Below are 21,776 nucleotides of genomic sequence, written 5' to 3'. Positions count from 1 at the left end.
ACAGCTATTTTAGAAAATGTATCCGTAATTCGGATTTGAATATTTCGGACAGGGGCTCGCCCAAATCGACCCCAATTAATGGGGATAACATAATGCAGCAGAGAGGAAGAGAGACAAACCTGCTACCTAGAACAGGTCGTTCATTGTGACTAATCAACAGCCACCGACCGATAAGTTGGAACAGGGGCAGAGGCTGTGTTAACAAAGCATCCATTTCGAGTCTTTTTAGCTCGCGGACGTAGGCAGCTCGCGAGTCAGCGACACAGCGGTGGAAATAAAATTGGAGGGTGGCGCAGTCCTGGTTGTAAATGTCACGCGCGGGATCTATAAGCGGGCATGTCCGCCGCTTCTGTGGTAGGTGTGTATGCAACGATCGAGTGAAGCCCAGCTCACTGTGTTCGTCCACGAGACGCAGAAGGCAGTAGATACTGGCGCCGAAAGCCATGCCGTGTTCTCTGACTTCTGGAATACATTCCACACATATCCGCAATGTCGCTTAATGATTTGACCAGCTTCATGATTTGACTGAGGTAATGCTAGCAAATAGAACACAGTATGTCATTTTTAACAGAAAGAAATCTTCACACATAAAAGTCACTTGAGACGTACCACAAGATAACGTTATAAGAATGATTCCTTTATGATGTCACAAACTTTCAGGGATGAAGGAGAAGGTTAAGAGGCCATGGCCCGCAAACTATGCAGTCGGAAGTTATAAACGAAAATCGTTTTGGTACTCTGACAGCGAAATACTGTTGTTGCTAAGACTGTAAGGTACGCAACTTTCAGAGGCTGTAGTAAGAACCAAGTCATGAAAAAAATGTCCAGTAAATACGGGATCTAAAATACATAGCATGTAGATGTAAACTCGGCCAAAAATTCCAAACCAAGGGGTAGTAAGCTTGTCCAACTAAATGGTGGCCTTTGCTCCATAATCTAGGTCTTATGGCTTCGACACCACGTTTTATTGGTAAGAGCATTTGCATCATTGATGACTGGTTTTGAAATTCCAGCTCGCTCTGCAGTACCCTGCCTCTGGAGCTCCATTCGTGATGTTTTGGTGCCGCCAGCGTTCGTGAGTGTGAAGTTCAGTTCTGCAGTGACTTATATAGCTAGCGTCCTCTAATTTTTCGTCATAATCCTCTTCAACTATTATCACCATCACTCAACATACACTTTCGTCCACGTTGTGACTTATACACCCGTCAATGAAATGTGTTGCATCACCTCGGTTCCGAGAGTTCCGAAACCTGTAAGGAAAATTGGAATAGAGATCAATATAAACATCATTTCCGCCCTTTTTATTGCTCATGAAAACCACACATTGCATGTTGTACCACCATACAGCGAGATCTTCAGAAGTGGTGGTCCAGATTGCTGCACACGCAGGAACCTCTAATATCCAATAGCACGTTCTCTTGCACTGATGCATGCCTGTATTCCTCGTGGAATACTATCCACAAGTTCATCAAGGCACTATTGGTCCACATTTTCCCACTCCTCAACGGCGATGCGGCGTAGATTCCTCAGCGTGGTTGGTGGGTTACGTCGTCCATAAACAGCCCTTTTCAATCTATCCCAGGCATGTTCGATAGGGTTCATGTCTGGAGAACTTGCTGGCCACTCTGGTCGAACGACGTCGTTATCCTGAAGGAAGTCATTCACAAGATGTGCACGATGAGGGCGCGAAATGTCGTCCATGAAGACGAATGCCTCGCCATTATGCTGCCGATGCGGTCGGAGAATGGCATTCAAGTATCGTACAGCCATTACAGCACCTTCCAAGACCACCAGCGGCGTACGTCGGCCCCACACAATGCCATCCCAAAACAGCAGGGAACCTCCATCTTGCTGCACACGCTGTGTCTAAAGCGTTCAGCCTGACCGTGTTGCCTCCAAACACGTCTCCGACGATTGTTTGATTGAAGACATATGCGACACGCATCGGTGAAGAGAGCGTGATGCCAATCCTGAGCGGTCCATTCGGCATGTTGTTGGGCCCATCTGTACTGCGCTGCATGGTGTCGTGGTTGCGGAGGTGGACCCCGCCATGAACGTCGGGAGTGAAGTACCGCATCATGCAGCCTATTGCGCACAGTTTGAGTCGTAACACGACGTCCTGTGGCTGCACGAAAAGCATTATTCAACATGGTGGCGTTGCTTCAGGGTTCCTTCGAGCCATAATCCGTGAGTAGCGGTCATCCACACTGCAGTAGTAGTCCTTGGGCACCCTGAGCGAGGCATGTCATCGACAGTTCCTGTCTCTCGGCATCTCTTCCATGTCCGAACAACATCGCTTTGGTTCACTCCGAGACACCTGGACACTTCCGTTGTTGAGAGCCCTTCTTGGCACAAAGTAACAATGCGGACGCGATCGAACCGCGATATTGGCCGTCTAGGCATGGTCGAACTACAGACAACACCTCCTCCCTGGTGGAATGACAAACTAATCGGCTGTCGGACCCCATCCGTCTAATAGGCGCTGCTCATGCATGGTTGTTTACATCTTTGGGTGGGTTTAGTGACATCTCTGAACAGTCCCTTCGGACTGTGTCTGTGATATAATATCCACAGTCAACGTCTATCTTCAGAAATTCTGGGAACTGGGTTTATGCGAAACTTTTTTGATATGTTTAGAATGATGATTCTCCGCTTTCCCTGTATGCGGTATAAATCTTCGATACGTTGCCTCTTGCAACACCAAACACTTCGGCTACCCTGGTTACTGTAGCATCCACCATAAGTGTACCAACAATTTACCCAAGTTCGAATTCACTTGGCTCCGACATAACTACAAAGAGCACTGTTCTGATCACGACCGACAAACGCACTGAGGACACTGCACAGTTGTCGTTCGAGCTCAAGAACAACAGCGCAGCCTGTAGACTTGGATATCATCTGAATTTATGTTGAAGCATGCAAATCTTGCGGTGTTTCAATATATTTGTCCAGTTCCTATCTAGGATAACGTCGGATATTCCATGAGGCTGTTTTTGGACGTATACAGAGATGTACACACGTGCACGTATTTTCTATTTATTTTTCGTTCAGTCGAAAAGTGCAAAAACTGGCAGTACATCGCAGTGATCCGCGTACTGTCTGGCCAAAGTCTACTCATAAACTGCCACTGGCACTGACTGTCGATTTTTGCACTTGTGGCTCGCGAAGATAATAGATAATAAAATAATAAATGCATGTATATAAGCCAGACGCTGCAGCTAAAAACATCTATGTATTTGAAGCCAAGGAACCTTCATTATTCTTGATGTGGTGCTAATCTGTGACTTGAGGGCGGTCGATTGACCAAAAATGGTTATCTGCGAATAAATGAATAAATATAATTACAACAGCTCTTCGGTGTTCTATGACGCCGTTCTTTTAACGTTCCATTTGTGGTGTGTGAACGCTAGTAATGTGAGATGCACATATTAAGAAACATCTCATAAATCACTGGATATGACTGCAGAGACAAACCTCTATTCGATTTGCATAGTAAACGTCTACACTGGATTAGCAAAGATGGTCTATGTCCATAATATTACAGTGAGCTACGTTTGCAGAGGTAACTGTTAGCAAACCGCGCCTAGAGCCAATATGATGTTAGCTAACGTAGTAGGGATGCGTGTTAGGACACTGGCGCTAGACCATAGCACGGAGAGCTAGCCAAATCTGGCTGACAATAGGTAGTTATTCAGGTTTTTGTTCTATGGACACATTAATTTGATTAGACAGTGTATTACGACCATTAAACGATTAAACTATCGTTCCGTTCGGAACTGATGTCTATCAAATGTTCAAATGTGTGTGAATTCCTATGGGACTAAACTGCTGAGATCATCGGTCCTTAGACTTACACACTACTTAAACTAACTCATGCTAAGAACAACACACACACCCATGCCCGAAGGAGAACTCGAACCTCCGGCGGGAGGGGCCGCGCAATCGATGTCTATCATAATATCAACTTAGCATTGTGAATATACACCGAATGCATTTTGTGGATTTTCTTACCATCCCTGAAACGCATCCAGTGTCAGTTCACGTTGCTTGCTTGAGGCTGGCATGGGAGTATATTTCCATCCCATCCCAAACGTGCTCAAAGCGTCTGCGATGTGCAGAGCAGTGGGGTGTCTTGCAGTATCCTAGTGGAATGCGCCACTTCGTACCCTGGTCATGACGGACGTTACAACAAGGCCTATCATTCTTGTCAGTTACTGGCGAGCGTTCAGTCTCCTTTCAACATTTACCAAATCAGCCGTGTTCTCATATCCAGTACCTGCCCATACCATGATTCCAGAATTTTAGAGCTATGGATATCGAGAATAACCGCTTACTATGACCTTTCACCAGGTCGTCCATGGACCACATTGCATCGTCCTTATTGTCACAAACAGTCCGCCCCGATAGCTGAATGGTCAGCGTGACGGACTGCCGTCCTAAGGGGCCCGGGTTCGATACCCGGCTGGGTCGGGGATTTTCTCCGCTCAGGGACTGGGTGTCGTGTTGTCTTCATCATCATTTCATCCCCATCTGGAGCGCAGGTAGCCCAATGTGGCGTCGAATGTAATAAGACCTGCACCAAGGAGGCCGGACCTGCCCCGTAAGGGTCCTTCCGGCCAGTGACGCTAAACGCTCATTTCCATTGTCACAAAAAGAAGCGGAAATAATGGCTGAACACCACAGAATGCCACTAAATGTCCCAGTCAGCTCTTTCTCTACACCATGCAAGTGTGTTTTCTGTGTTACAGTGTCAGAGGTAAACGACGTATGACAACTCGAGGGTTCAACCTTGCTTTCAGTAATCTGTTCCCAATGGTTGCCAGTGACACTCTGTAACCTCTCCCCGGATATCAGCTGTTGTCAACCGTCTGTTTGTCAGGGCGAGTTCGAACAATTCTACAATCTTCTTATGTGGTGTAGTTCTTCTTGCCATATTTGTCCTGAGACTATTTCATCGTCACTCCTTCTGCTGTCAGTTATCTGTGCGATCAGTCGGTATGATATTCTCATGTCCCACATACCAATGATTCGAAGTTTCTCATGGTCAGAAAGATAATGATGAGATTCACGTGCTTGTCCTACAGGTATGATGTGGAGTGATCTCCGCCTGAAGGGTTCCAGCAACATTAGTCACATCCAACAGCCATCATGCACTCACACCATTCTTAATCTACTAGAATAGCATTTTCTGTATTGAAAATAAACCAGTATAAGGACGAAATTTTAATCAACAGACACTATAGTCGTTGAAATACTGGAGTACCTGTTTGGTAAAGTTCTGTCGAGGTGTACATACAGGGCTATTACAAATGATTGAAGCGATTTCATACATTCACTGTAGCTCCATTCATTGACATATGGTCACGACACACTACAGATGCGTAGAAAAACTCATAAAGTTTTGTTCGGCTGAAGCCGCACTTCAGGTTTCTGCCGCCAGAGCGCTAGACAGCGCAGTGAGACAAAATGGCGACAGGAGCCGAGAAAGCGTATGTCGTACTTGAAATGCACTCACATCAGTCAGCCATAACAGTGCAACGACACTTCAGGACGAAGTTCAACAAAGATCCACCAACTGCTAACTCCATTCGGCGATGGTATGCGCAGTTTAAAGCTTCTGGATGCCTCTGTAAGGGGAAATCAACGGGTCGGCCTGCAGTGAGCGAAGAAACGGTTGAACGCGTGCGGGCAAGTTTCACGCGTAGCCCGCGGAAGTCGACGAATAAAGCAAGCAGGGAGCTAAACGTACCACAGCCGACGGTTTGGAAAATCTTACGGAAAAGGCTAAAGCAGAAGCCTTACCGTTTACAATTGCTACAAACCCTGACACCCGATGACAAAGTCAAACGCTTTGAATTTTCGGAGCGGTTGCAACAGCTCATGGAAGAGGATGCGTTCAGTGCGAAACTTGTTTTCAGTGATGAAGCAACATTTTTTCTTAATGGTGAAGTGAACAGACACAATGTGCGAATCTGGGCGGTAGAGAATCCTCACGCATTCGTGCAGCAAATTCGCAATTCACCAAAAGTTTACGTGTTTTGTGCAATCTCACCGTTTAAAGTTTACGGCCCCTTTTTCTTCTGCAAAAAAAAAACGTTACAGCACACGTGTATCTGGACATGCTGGAAATTGGCTCATGCCACTACTGGAGACCGACAGCGCCGACTTCATGTTTCAACAGGATGGCGCTCCACCGCACTTCCATCATGATGTTCGGCATTTCTTAAACAGGAGATTGGAAAACCGATGGATCGGTCGTGGCGGAGATCATGATCAGCAATTCATGTCATGGCCTCCACGCTCTCCCGACTTAACCCCATGCGATTTCTTTCTGTGGGGTTATGTGAAAGATTCAGTGTTTAAACCTCCTCTACCAAGAAACGTGCCAGAACTGCGAGCTCGCATCAACGATGCTTTCGAAATCATTGATGGGGGCATGCTGCGCCGAGTGTGGGAGGAACTTGATTATCGGCTTGATGTCTGCCGAATCACTAAAGGGACACATATCGAACATTTGTGAATGCCTAAAAAAACTTTTTGAGTTTTTGTATGTGTGTGCAAAGCATTGTGAAAATATCTCAAATAATAAAGTTATTGTAGAGCTGTGAAATCGCTTCAATCATTTGTAATAACCCTGTAGTGTAACACTTTTCACATCTGTCAGCGCAATTAATACTACTCACTAAGACATGGAACGTTTCCGCTTGTTTAAAACCGTAAAAGGGGGAATCATGTTGACATTCGCATGATTATCTTTTCCTTTAACTTCTCATTTACTGCTTAGTTGCGTATTTGGTTTTATACTCAATTTTGTTCATGAAAACATAGCCTTGCGTTCTTTGTGTTAAAAGAAAGTTTAAACATACATAAAAATACCAGTCATTTCCTATCGGCAAAGCGCTAACTTACGACACAGGGACGTGGGCGAATCGTTCCGTGATGCGTTTACCGACGGTTGGCCTGGTACACTAGTCTTCCTGATTCTGAATGTGGTTTTTAGAGGGGTTTCCACGCTCGTGTGTACAAATGCTTGGATGGTACCAAACACATACCTCAGAAAATACGACGTAAAAACAGAACACAACAACAACAACAACAAAAATGGTTCAAATGGCTCTGAGCACTATGGGACTTAACATCGATGGTCATCAGTCCCATAGAACTTAGAACTACTTAAACCTAACTAACCTAAGGACAGAGCCGGCCGAAGTGGCCGCGCGCTACGGTCGCAGGTTCGAATCCTGCCTCGGGCATGGATGTGTGTGCTGTCCTTAGGTTAGTTAGGTTTAACTAGTTCTAAGTTCTAGGTGACTAATGACCTCAGCAGTTGAGTCCCATAGTGCTCAGAGCCATTTGAACCAATTGAACCTAAGGACAGCACACAACACCCAGTCATCACGAGGCAGAGAAAATCCCTAACCCCGCCGCGAATCGAACCCGGGAACCCGGGCGTGGGAAGCGAGAACGCTACCGCACGACCACGAGCTGCGGACAACACTACAACACACACAATGCCGTTTATACGGCTCACAGACAGGCGGCATAGACGACTTCCTATCCTTAAGCGACCAAAAATAAAAACAAAACAAATTTTCCAAATCATAAACACAGTACAATGGGATAAACTCTAGTAAAGAAAGACTTTTAGTATCGATACTTCTGTTACAGTTTGATCGAGGTTCCGGTATAATTTTGGAAAAGGTACATATACGAAATGTCAGGAGGCTGTTGTCATCAGGAAGTCTACTGAAAAGAGGTTACAAAGTGAGCATCACAAAAAGTAAAACAAGAGTAATGGAATGAAAATATAATAGGCGATGCTTACTAGAAGCCGCGCGGGATTAGCAGAGTGGTCTCAGGCGCTGCAGTCATGGACTGTGGGGCTGGACCCGGCGGAGGTTCGAATCCACACTCGGGCATAGCTGTGTGTGTTTGTCCTTAGGATAATTTAGGTTAAGTAGTGTGTAAGCTTAGGGACTCATGACCTTAGCAGTTAAGTCCCATAAGATTTCACACACATTTGAACAGCTTACTAGGAACGCCTTGAGTGCGAGGTCGGAAAACGTCAATAATGTTTACGGCATTCGACGGCCCACATACTGTCTACCATGCAACCACATATTGGTTGCTAATGGCAACAGGCGGAGGGACTGGAGGTATCCAGTGGTGAGCAGAGGATGAGGCTACGCAGCGTCGCTGAACTGCTTAGTTGATGATTAATTTACAGCAGTGTTGCAGTGCTAATGCTGCTGATACAAAGCACAGCAATGGCAACGATAAATAAAGCAAACACTGTATTATATCTACAACAACAGTTGCCAAAGTTGACATTTTATCAGGAAGGAACACAAGGAATTTCGCAGAGTGAGAAACAAGTGGCAGATGAAATATTGGCGTTTCTGCAATATGAGTCAGGGGAATGTATCGTTCGTATACTCTAGTCTGTGCGGACGATGTAGACGAGTATACAATGATAACGATACGTGCTTAACATGTGAAAGTGATACTGAAACAGGTGTCGAGGCATGTACGAGGTGCATTCAAGTTCTAAGGCCTCCGATTTTTTTTCTAATTAACTACTCACCCGAAATCGATGAAACTGGCGTTACTTCTCGACGTAATCGCCCTGCAGACGTACACATTTTTCACAACGCTGACGCCATGATTCCATGGCAGCGGCGAAGGCTTCTTTAGGAGTCTGCTTTGACCACTGGAAAATCGCTGAGGCAATAGCAGCACGGCTGGTGAATGTGCGGCCACGGAGAGTGTCTTTCATTGTTGGAAAAAGCCAAAAGTCACTAGGAGCCAGGTCAGGTGAGTAGGGAGCATGAGGAATCACTTCGAAGTTGTTATCACGAAGAAACTGTTGCGTAACGTTAGCTCGATGTGCGGGTGCGTTATCTTGGTGAAACAGCACACACGCAGCCCTTCCCGAACGTTTTTGTTGCAGTGCAGGAAGGAATTTGTTCTTCAAAACATTTTCGTAGGATGCATGTGTTATCGTAGTGCCCTTTGGAACGCAATGGGTAAGGATTACGCCCTCGCTGTCCCAGAACATGGACACCATCATTTTTTCAGCACTGGCGGTTACCCGAAATTTTTTTGGTGGCGGTGAATCTGTGTGCTTCCATTGAGCTGACTGGCGCTTTGTTTCTGGATTGAAAAATGGCATCCACGTCTCATCCATTGTCACAAGCGACGAAAAGAAAGTCCCATTCATGCTGTCGTTGCGCGTCAACATCGCTTGGCAACATGCCACACGGGCAGCCATGTGGTCGTCCGTCAGCATTCGTGGCACCCACCTGGATGACACTTTTCGCGTTTTCAGGTCGTCATGCAGGATTGTGTGCACAGAACCCACAGAAATGCTAACTCTGGAGGCGATCTGTTCAACAGTCATTCGGCGATCCCCCAAAACAATTCTCTCCACTTCCTCGATCATGTCGTCAGACCGGCTTGTGCGAGCCCGAGGTTGTTTCGGTTTGTTGTCACACGATGTTCTGCCCTCATTAAACTGTCGCACCCACGAACGCACTTTCGACACATCCATAACTCCATCACCACATGTCTCCTTCAACTGTCGATGAATTTCAATTGGTTTCACACCACGCAAATTCAGAAAACGAATGATTGCACGCTGTTCAAGTAAGGAAAACGTCGCCATTTTAAGTATTTAAAACAGTTCTCATTCTCGCCACTGGTGGCAAAATTCCATCTGCCGTACGGTGCTGCCATCTCTGGGACGTATTGACAATGAACGCGGCCTCATTTTAAAACAATGCGCATGTTTCTATCTCTTTCCAGTCCGGAGAAAAAAAATCGGAGGCCTTAGAACTTGAATGCACCTCATAGTTCATCATCCTTGTCGGTTAGGGAACTACAAATCCCTTTTCCGATGAAATGTAGTAAAGGACAGATGTTGTCCAAGTAGCGGGTACTAAACATAATTACGGACATGGAAGATCACCCGCGCATAGTAAATATATATATATATATATATGAATACATTTTGAATAAGTCGACAGCAATATGACCATGTAGTGTTTAAAAAAACTACGGACATTCAAAGTAGGTGAAGGCGTACTTGTTAGAAAAACTGGTGTTAACGCGTTTCAGGGATTCTCGATACAATTTGCAGGACGTGTGTGACAGTGGCCTACTACGTCATACACATCAAACTGCGTGCGATATAGATTACAGAGATTTCAAGGGAATCGGTGGGTGGTTCCTTAACTTCAAACAATGCTACGGAACTAGAAGACGTAAGATAATGAAATATCAAACAAACACAGCAAACTGCAAAATCGGCCAGGATATTTGTAAATGAGATATACAAACTTATCCCATCGTTCAGTAAGACATTTGTTTTCAGCTCCCACCAATCGGGGTTTGAAGAGGAAATGCATATGAAAGGACCCCTGGAAATTAGAGGTACCAAGAGAGTTGTGCCAAGATCAGCTAACGTGTACAAGTATGCAGACTGTTAATCTGGATGGTAAAATGGCTGGAAAGTTACTTATTGTGCTGCGAGAAGCAGCAGGTGCTCTGCCCCCCCCGCCCCCCTAAGATTCCTTCTCGTGTGCGTGATCTTGCAAGGGCACTAGGGAATATTTTCGTTCACAGCAAGTGAGAGTGGTAAAACGGGACCAAGAGAACTACAACTATTGTATGAGCATTGCTTTTGGCTAATAGCGGGTCAAAATGACCTCCTTTTGCTTGAGCCCTGGTCTGCAAATAAAAATCACACTCCAGTGGAGCAAACTGTCCGTCCTGAAAACTGCGTGGCACTGTAATTCATAGTACATAGAACCACTGGGCAAATTCAGCCTCTCGATGTTTGTTTTGTACGTGTCTATAGAGCATATTATCACATTATCGCAGCTACGCCTGAAAGGATGTCTGCACCTCCCGAACACTCATTTTCCATCGCACTCCTCGTGCACACGGTGAGTCATTAGCAACTAATATTTTTCCTGTCATAATTGTTCACACAACACATTCAAATAGGCCTTACTAAAGACTGAACTTGCAATCTAGCTCTCAAGGGTTCCTTGTAAGTGATTTACATTACGATGGCCGAAGTAGTAAAGCTACAAAATCCAAACTGGCAGTAACAAGAACATTATTTGTGGGAAAGAGAAATTTGTTAACACAGAATAGAAATTTAAATTTTAGGAATTTTTTCTGAAGGTATGTGTCTGGGGTCTAGTCTTGTACAGAAATAAAACGTGGATGACAAAGCAGTTCAGACAAGAAGAGAGAAGACGCTTTTGAAATGTGGTGCCACAGAAAAACGCTAAACATTACGCTGGTATATTAGATAACTAATGACTGTTGTGGAAATTTTTCGGACTCAAGGTCATAACAGGCAACAACCTTCGACAAAATTTTTGCGCAAGACCTATTACTTAATGGTTTCTCCTCGTAGATGGCGGCAAAAGTGAGGAGTTCAATACAGGCAGCTCGGGCTAGTGCGAGATTTGTTACGTAACAATTTGGAGCATGCAATGTTTAAACTGCGCAGAGTAGAGACTATCTACCTCGCTTCCGCAACGGTTTGACGTATGCGTACCTGTTCGCCCGTCTAATGTATCAGTGGAGAAAAAAAAATTAAATCTCAGAGGACGTATGGAGCATTTGCATTAATCGCTCATATGTGTGTGTGTGTGTGTGTGTGTGTGTGTGTGTGTGTGTGTGCGCGTGTGTGTGAAACCCCGATTGTGACCAGTGCCCATCCTCTAGTTTACATCTACATGATTACCCTGCAGTTCACAACTAAGTGCCCAGCAGAGGATTCATCGAACGTACCTCAAGCTCGTTCTGTACCGTTCCGTTCTCGAATACCGCGGAAGAAAAAGGAACACTTAAATCTTCCTGTACGAGGTCTGCTGCCTCTTAGTTTACTACGATGATCATTTCTCCCTATGCATGTGGGCATTACATTTGTGTGATTTATCGTATAATCGAAATTTACCAGGTTTCCTTTAACAATCATAACTCCACACTTTTCATCATTTCGAATCAATTGCAACTTTTTGAGCCATAGAGATATCTTGAATAAATCATTTTGCAATTGGTTTTGATCATTTTTATTACTTGTCTTATGACTGCTTCGACGTGGCCCGCCAAGAATTTCTCTCCTGTGCCAACATCTTTATCTCGGAGCAGCACATGCAACCTACGTCTTCAATTATTTATTGGATGTTTCCCAATCTCTGTCTTCGTCTACAGTTTTTAACATATACAGCTTCCTCTAGTACCTTGGAAGTCATTCCTTCATGTCTTAACAGATGTCCTACCATCCTGACTCTTCTTCTTCTTCTCATGTTTTCCATACATTTCTTTCCTCGTCGATTCTGCGGAGAATCCCCTCTTCCTTACCTTATCAGTCTACCCAATTTTCAACATTCTTCTGTTGCATTGAATCTCAGATGCTTCGGTTTTCTTCTTTTTCGGTTTTCCTACAGCCCCTGTTCCATTACCATAGAATGCTGTGTTCCAAATGTACATTATCAGAAATTTCTTCCTCAAATTAAGGCCCATATATGATACTAGTAGACTTCTCTTGGTCAGTGCTAGTTTGCTTTTAATGTCCTCCTTGCTCCGTCCGTCGTGCGTTATGTTGCTACCACAAGGTAGCAGTATTCCTTAATTTAATTTACTTCTTGGTCCCTAATTCTGCTGTTAAGTTTATAGCTAATCTCATTCCTGCTACACCTTATTACTTTCGTCTTTCTTCGATTTATTCTCAATCCACATATTGGTCTCATTAAACTGTTCATTCCATTCAGCAGATCCTGTAATTCTTCTTCACTTTCACTGAGGATAGCGATGTTGTCAGGGTATCTTGTCACTGATATCCTTTCATCTCTAATTTTGATTCCACTCTGGAACCTTTTTTTACTTCTATAATTGCGCCTTCGATGTGCAGAGTGAACACTAGGGGCGAAAGAATAATCCCGTCTTACACGCTATTTAATATGAGACTTTACAAGTAGGGAAATGACAGCACCATCTGCAAACAACCTAATAGCGCCGCTCAGATTTTCTCCTACGTCGTTTATGTAGATCAGGAGCAGCAGAAGGTCTATCACACGTCCTTTGGTAACACCAAATATCACTTCCATTTCACTTGATGCCTTTCCGTCAATTACGGAGGGGGGGGGGGGGGGGCGTGTTCAATACGTATTGCAACACTTTTTTTATCCTGAAAGCATGTCGGTTTTATTTAGGATTCCAATACACCATATTATTCCCCATTCTTCTGGCTACCAAACCCTATTTTTCAAAATAATCTCCGTTCAATGTGACGGCATTACGACGCATTACTGGGAGGGTCTGTATGCCCGCATGTTACCACAGTACTGGGCGACGTCGGAGCCAACGTCTTGTTGCATCAGTAATCTCCTCATCGTCCATGTACTTCAAAAAATGGTTCAAATGGCTCTGAGCACTATGGGACTTAACTTCTGAGGTCATCAGTCCCCTAGAACTTAGAACTACTTAAACCTAACTAACCTAAGGACATCACACACATCCATGCCCGAGGCAGGATGCGAACCTGCGAGCGTAGCGGTCGCGCGGTTCCAGACTGTAGCGCCTAGAACCGCTCGGTCATGCCGGCCGGCCCATGTACTTCATGGGGCCAAACAGATGGAAGGTGCAAGAGCCGAGCTGGTAGGGTGGATGAGGATGAACAGTCAAATGAAGTATTGTTAGCCCCTCTCGGGTGCGCAGACTTGGGTGAGGCCCTGCTTTGTCATGGAAAAGGAGAAGTTCGCTAGCATTTTTGTGGCGACTAACATGCTGAAATCGTTTCTTCAATTTCCTGAGAGTACCAGAATACGTTTGAGAGTTGATAATTACACCACGAGGGAGAGATGAAACAGAATAACCCCTTCAGAGACCCATCAGAACCACGCCGTTATTTTTTCGGTTGAGTGTGCGGCTCTGAATCTTTTCTTCGGAGGAGAGGTGGTGTGGCCACCTCATGGAGGGCCGTTTTGTTTCCGGTTCGCAGTGATGAACCCATGTTCAATCGCTTTTGACGATATTCGACAAATAATTTTCTCTATCAGCCTCGTAACGCACAAGCAACTCCGCAGAGATCCGTCGTTGTCCTTTACGGTGTTCTGTTAGGCGGCGAGGAATCCAGGGGACATACACCTTTTGAGTACCCCAAGCGGTACTGCCAACTGAAACGCCCAGTTGAGGTATTTGATTGTGATCCATGGATCTTCTCTAATGAGAGTGCCCGCTTGTTCCCATATTGCAGGCGTCACAGCTGTGTGCGGACAGCGGGAGATGGCCAGCTTTGCGCGACATTGTTGCTATGAAGACAGGTGCCACACCCAACTACTCACCTTAGTTTTGTTCAATGCCAGATATGGGTAACCACTCTGCAAGTGCCTATGAATATCTGTGATGCTCTGGTTTTCAGCCAAAAGAAACTTAATGACAGCTCTCTGCCTGGAACGCACTTCCGTTACAAACGTCATCTTGAAGGCAACTATGCGAACTTCATGAAATTATACCGACTCATGCGAGAATATTCCACCTTGTCCCAGAACGAGATCCGCATTTTTTCAAACTGGCCAAGAAAAAAAAAAAGTGTGGCATTACTTATTGAACGCCCCTCGACTACAAACTGTGACCTTTCTGACAGGAACTCACGAATCCAGTCGCACAACTGAGGCGACATTCCACAGGCACGCAATTTGATTAGAAGTCGCTTGTGAGGAGCGCTGTGAAACGCCTTCAGGAAATCTAGAAATATGTAATCAATCTGAGATCCTCCCCGTCTATAGCACCTATTACTTCGTGGGAATAAAGAGCTAGGTGTATTTCACTAGAAAGATATTCTGTGACTCTGTGTTGGCTAATTAACAATAAATCGGTTTTTTTTTCATTGAGGTAATTCACAATATTCGAACATAACGGCAAGGTTCCTTTCCGGCCTGGAATACATTAAGTCTTAAATTTGCGAACGGGAGGAACGAACGCGAGACAAGTGTGGAAGCCTATACCAAGCACTGACCTTGAGAGGGACATATACGTCTGAATAATTCTGGCGAATATGACTAAAACAATAAAGAGGGGCTCAAAACGTCTTGCAGAGCATACATTACTTTTATCAGCAATTCGGCAGCTGTGTCGCTTCGCAGGAAGATTTAAGAGAAACGGCATCGCTGACGTCGTGTCTGCCGAGGATGTGGCAGGCGACGGGGCTCTAACATCGGCATTCCCTGTCGCCGGGAACCTGCAGACGCCGCGCCTGAGTGGTTTTTAATCGGACGGAGAGACGCAGTGGCAGAGCTATGGGCGGAATGACGGCGCGTAATGCGTTTCTGATTGCCCCAGCCGCGAGGCAGATGCTATCTGTCCGCCGTTACTTCCCACCCTATCTCGCGAAAGGTGAGCGGAAAGAGATCCCGAGCCCCTGCTACATCGACAGAGGACCAACACCCAAGCGTCCAGGCGGATTTAAGCACAGAACAGAGTGGCAAGCAACTACTCGAAGAGAGGGTGATCCTGCTTTGTTTCACTACTACACGGTGTTCAGTGCCACCCGTCTCGCTATCACGCAGAAGCTGGTCTGACTTTTAAAGTGAAGAACGTCTCACATTAAAGCGCTGTCCCCAACGTGGTTCATCTAACATAGCATCAAATTCTCACCCCTCCTCACCCACACTGGATACTTCCGCATATTCTACGCCATTGGTGGACTCGGCCTGCGACTGCTTTCAGTCCGGCCTGTGGAAGGGACCCCTGGGACACAGACGGCGCCGGCCGAGGTGGCCGAGCGGTTCTAGGCGCTACAGTCTGGAACCGTGCGACCGCTACGGTCGCAGGTTCGAATCCTGCTTCGGGTATGGATGTTTGTGATGTCCTTAGGTTAGTTAGGTTTAAGTAGTTCTAAGTTCTAGGGGACTGATGACCTCTGAAGTTAAGTCCCATAGTACTCAGAGCCATTTGAACCACCTGACACAGAATGGTTCAAATGGCTCTGAGCACTATGGGACTCAACTGCTGAGGTCATTAGTCCCCTAGAACTTAGAACTAGTTAAACCTAACTAACCTAAGGACATCACAAACATCCATGCCCGAGGCAGGATTCGAACCTGCGACCGTAGCGGTCTTGCCGTTCCAGACTGCAGCGCCTTTAACCGCACGGCCACTTCGGTCGGCATCTGACACAGAGGGCGAGGAGCTCGCATCGTACTCCACCCGGTACGCATTTTTTAGTTTTTTCCCGCTGAAGCTCGGCTCTCTTTGGGTTTGCAGCTGACCAGTGAAAGGTTTGTTTACTCCACACATGCGAAACCTCATTTCTCCACCTTCTAAATTTTAATGACGCTTTCAGTCTGAGCGCGAAGTTATCGCCCTTATGCTCATGCGCGTGTCCCGAGGAGGGGAAACAGCTCACTGCCTTGAAGATCAGTTGCTAACTCTGGATCAGTGATGACAACACACACACACACACACACACACACACACACACACACACACACACACACACGTTATTTACTGCTTACTGCGCACTGATACATCGCAAACATTTGGAGTAGGTGACAATAGCCCGAAAATTACCGACTGTTCACGAAATGTGAGGATTTGAATAACGGCAGCAGGTGCCATAACTTGGTGGAAAAACTACTTATCTGTTGTCAGATCACGTGAAAAGTTCAGTGTAACCTGTCCGTTAACTTCGTGCAAGTGTTCCCCGGCGTCTTTAGTGAGTTTAGTCGCAAAATGTCAAGCGTTAAGGAGAGAAAAGCATATCCCCAATGTATAGAGGATTATTCTTGTTTTGTAAATAAAACTGCCTTTTCCTGCCGCTAGTTACTTTATTTATCCCATACGCGTTTCGCCTTCTCCTGTTCTAAGGCATCATCAGTGGGATCTATAACGATACAGCAGAGCTAGTTATAGATCATTAAACAGTTCACTTCAAGATTTTTTGTAAAAAAGTAATTACTTACGATTTGCTGATCTGCGTTGACTCACATCTGGTCTGGAGGTCGCACTACCACTTTCATCACTGCCATACAATCACATCTTTGTGTTCGCGCCTTCCACACACTGTTCACCATGTTTCTCACTCTTTTTGGTGGTGGACTATTGTTCTTTCGTCACTCGATACAACTATTTCGTCGTACACTGTTTTTCACAACGTAAATATTGCGACTCCATTACGTGTTTCATCTTTTTTTGTATGTTTACCTGCCTGTTGCCAACCTAACGAAGCATATGTTCGAGACTAACTTCTATTTATGATGTTTATACCGTGCTTGTGTATGAGTGAGAGAGAGGGGGATAGAGCCGACAACTTTTTTTTGCGAGGGGGGTGGGGGGTTTACTAGCTGTTAGCGAGTGCTTGATAACTTTGGTGACAGGTGATTGACTTTTAGTTTCAATATTCCTTGGAGACCCAGGACGAGGTAATAGTGATTTGCTGCTTTAATTTTGGACACCAGTGTATTTGTGTCTGGGACGCTCTTTACCCCATCACCTACTTGCGTGGTATTTAGCTGCGGAGTCCCGAAGTCTACTCGTATGGCCTTCTCTACCTTTAGGGGAGGAGAATGGAAAAAAATACCACCTACGTAACACAACTCACACCACATGTACACACAATGCGCATATTCATTAACATACGGCGACATACACACACACAAGCCTGAAAATACATAGATGTGAGTCAGCTACTGTAAACTGTCAATCTGTGTTTACAATAATAACATACATTATGTACATTTCTGGACGAACCTTGGGATTAAGCTCTTATGAAGAAGATACTTGCATCTGCTAAATCGATACTAAGCTTCTGAAAATGACAAACCGGTAAAGCGTAATAAAAATATATTCGCAAAAGATAATTCTGAAAAATATATACACAAAGGTTGCAGAAAATTACAGCCATAAACAAAATAACAAAATAATATTATAAAACGTGAAGTTGTTATCTGTATATTGCAAATGGAACAGTAACTGCACATATTTTATTTACATTAACAAAATTCACTTGGCGTGGGATACCCTGCAGAGCGCTAATGTTCCATGCTGCAGCAACGTAAGTACACTAGCATCTGATATAATAAAGCCAATTTTTAAAAAAAAAATCTCCAGCCTCTTTACGTGTGCATAGGAAGAAGGAACGACAACGGGGTCATTAGAGACGGAGCACAAGATCGGAATAGGGAAGGACGGGAAAGGAAACCGGCCGTGTCCTTACAAAGAAACCAATCCGGCGTTTACCTTAAGCGATTCAAGAAAATCACGGGAAACCTAAATCTATATGGCGAGTTGAGGATTTGAACTGTCGTCCTCCCGAATGCGAGTCCAGTGTGGTAACCGCTGCGGCGCCTTACTCTGAGTGTGCGTTATAAAAAATAATAACAATTCAATATTAAAAGAATTTCAAGTACCAACAATAAATCTGAGAAGAAAGAAACGGTGTACTGACGAAGAGTGGCTTTTCCAGACGATTTTTCTGTTTCACCTGAAAATTTAGGAAATGCAGAAGACAAATCAGTCGCTTGTAACAGATAGTCAGTGGGCTAGATTCCGAATCTCTGAAGATATTAACATAAGAAATACATGAAATTTTTTACAGACGGACGTGGCTGAAACACATAAGATCAAAAAGTTGGACTATATGCGATAGAAAACTGATAAAAATGTGTTAGAAAAATGCACTATAAACGAATGGATTCAAAAAGTAGAAAGAGCGTGTGGATTCAATAGAGTAAAAATCAAGACATGCATAAATAATGCATTACAGTATGGCAACGAAACCAGAGTGCCTCTACACTAGTGAGTGTGCTAGCACTGAATTATAAGTTAGGCAAACTACACTACTGGCCATTAAAATTGCTACACCACGAAGATGACGTGCTACACACGCGAAATTTAACCGACAGGAAGAAGATGCTGTGATATGCAAATGATTAGCTTTTCAGAGCATTCACACAAGCTTGGCGCCGGTGGCGACACCTACAACGTGCTCACATGAGGAAAGTTTCCAACCGATTTCTCATACAAAAACAGCAGTTGACCGGCGTTGCCTGGTGAAACGTTGTTGTGATGCCTCGTGTAAGGAGGAGAAATGCGTACCATCACGTTTCCGACTTTGATACCGGTCGGATTGTAGCCTACTGCGATTGCGGTTTATCGTATCGCGACATTACTGCTCGCGTTGGTCGAGATCCAATGACTGTTAGCAGAATACGGAATCGGTGGGTTCAGGAGGGTAATACGGAACGCCGTGCTGGATCCCAGCGGCCTCTTATCCGCGTGGCTGTAACGGATCGTGCAGCCACGTCTCGATCCCTGAGTCAACAGACGGGGACGTATGCAAGACAACAACCATCTGCACGAACAGTTCGACGACGTTTGCAGCAGCATGGACTATCAGCTCGGAGACCATGGCTGCGGTTATCCTTGACGCTGCATCACAGACAGGTGCGCCTGCGATGGTGTACTCAACGACGAACCTGTGTGCACGAATGGCAAAACGTCATTTTCTCCGATGAATCCAGGTTCTGTTTACAGCATCATGATGGTCGCATCCGTGTTTGGCGACATCGCGGTGAACGCACTAGAGATGAGTAGTTCGCGAACGAACGGGTGCAATGAACGTTTCACCAAGATGAACGAAAGGACCGAGGAACGAATTTCAAGGAACGATCGGCTCATAGTTCACTTCGGTCGCGGCGGTCTACTTATAGTTCCCGGGAACGAGGAACGATCGGTTCATAGTTCACTAGTTCACTTCTGTCGCGGCGGTCACTTCGGCAGTTCTCGTTCCAGCCTCGGTGGCGTGCTCGTCTCAGTCTCGGTCTCCCTCGGCCGCACTCGTCGTTCTTCGCATGACCACCTGTCTCAGTTCCACTACCTACTGCTCCTAGTTAGTTCAGTATCTAGTTCGTTTCGTTCACTGCACTCGCCCATTTTACATGTGTTCCAAACTGTTCCTCCACTTGGGTCTGGCTCTTCAGCGTCCACGACCGGTAACCAAATTGTATTTTATAGTTACGTAAATTACATAAAAATCACGTTGTATGTAATAGGTACATCTTTTCAGGTAACAAAAGGGCATATCAGCTCACTTCATTATATCGATGAACAGCAAAAGACATACTTATAACAAGGCAAGTTTTTTTTGTTATTCATACATTCTTTGGTTTCATCGACTTGATTTAGCAACTAACTTTCAATAATTTCCTAAATTTTTAGTGTAAGAAAATTCATATAAAACGATTTTCGTGTATCTTTCATATACAAAACATTACATTTAGGAAGGCTCTAATTACTTTTAAGTTTGGTTTTTTCTAATTTGCATTACCTGCTGGTTTGGTTTCTTTGAAAAAAAGAAATGGGTTGTGGGTCATTTTGTCTCAGTAGGAAAAGCGGTGCTTTTCCATTTGAAAAGACATAGATTGCCATAAAATAGTATTTACTTATTATCTCAAAAAAATTTGTTCAGAAGGAGCTTTCAAACCAAAAACTTTACAACTGCGAACTTAATTATTATTATTATTGCTTCATTAACTTTAATAATGCAACATAAAAACCTAATTTTTACTAAGCGTGTGACGCAAGTATGATGAGAAAACCACATTTTATTTTATGCTTCCATAAAGTCTACTTCGCCTACGAACTTAGAGACAACGTGAAGTATATATAGGGTGTAAAGGATTATTGTTTACACCGTATCATAGCTATGTAGTGGAAGTCGAATCGAATAATTTTATAGAAGACACTTGTGGTCTGTTAAGTTGGAAAACAGCCACCAACAGGTTTACAAGACTACATGTGCTATAGCCCATGCGCGTCGCGTGAGATTTTCATGTTCTCTTCTCCAGCTCTCTACACATCGTCATCGATTGTTTCGCCATTGTTGCTTGCATTAGCTTGTTATTTCTTCACTGTCTAATTATTACATGTTTGTCTGTTTGTTGTATCTGTTCGTAACGGACAACACATCGTCCGTAATTGGCGAGCAGTCTGTACTCGGGGCCGGTTTTCCGTGCGCCACCCTATATTATTTCCCTGCTATCAGCCACACAACGCTACAGTTGGCTAAACGAGAGGTTCTGCAGAATCACAGAAATTACTTCTAAAAGTGTATAAGCACTCTGTAATGAATAAAAACTCTATACTCCAGGGGGGAGGCAAGTGCCCCCTCTTGGTGCCCTCCATCCTTCAGTCACCTACACTACTAGTTTTCAGTTTTTCACAAGAACCATATACCAAGCACAAATGAACGGTGAACGAGTAAAAATGAACGGTTGCCAAAAAAGAACTATCAGCAGTGAACCAGTCCCCAAGGATGAACGAATTTGCCTATCTCTAGAACGCACATTGGAATCGTGTATTCGTCATCGCCATGCTGGCGTATCACCCGGCGTGATGGTATGGGGTGCCATTGGTTACACGTCTCGGTCACCTCTTGTTCGCATTGACGGCACTTTGGACAGTGGACGTTACATTGCAGATGTGTTACGACCCGTGGCTCTACCCTTCATTCGATCCCTGCGAAACCCTACATTTCAGCAGGATAATGCACGACCGCATGTTGCAGGTCCTGTACGGGCCTTTCTGGATACAGAAAATGTTCGACTGCTGCCCTGGCCAGCACATTCTGCAGATCTCTCACCAATTGAAAACGTCTGGCCAATGGTGGCCGAGCAACTGGCTCGTCACAATACGCCAGTCACTACTCTTGATGAATTGTGGTATCGTGTTGAAGCGGTATGGGCAGCTGTACCTGT

The sequence above is a fragment of the Schistocerca serialis genome, chromosome 8 (genome assembly GCF_023864345.2).
Source record: "Schistocerca serialis cubense isolate TAMUIC-IGC-003099 chromosome 8, iqSchSeri2.2, whole genome shotgun sequence".
Classification (NCBI taxonomy): Eukaryota; Metazoa; Arthropoda; class Insecta; order Orthoptera; family Acrididae; genus Schistocerca; species Schistocerca serialis.
This window is presented reverse-complemented; position numbering follows the sequence as displayed.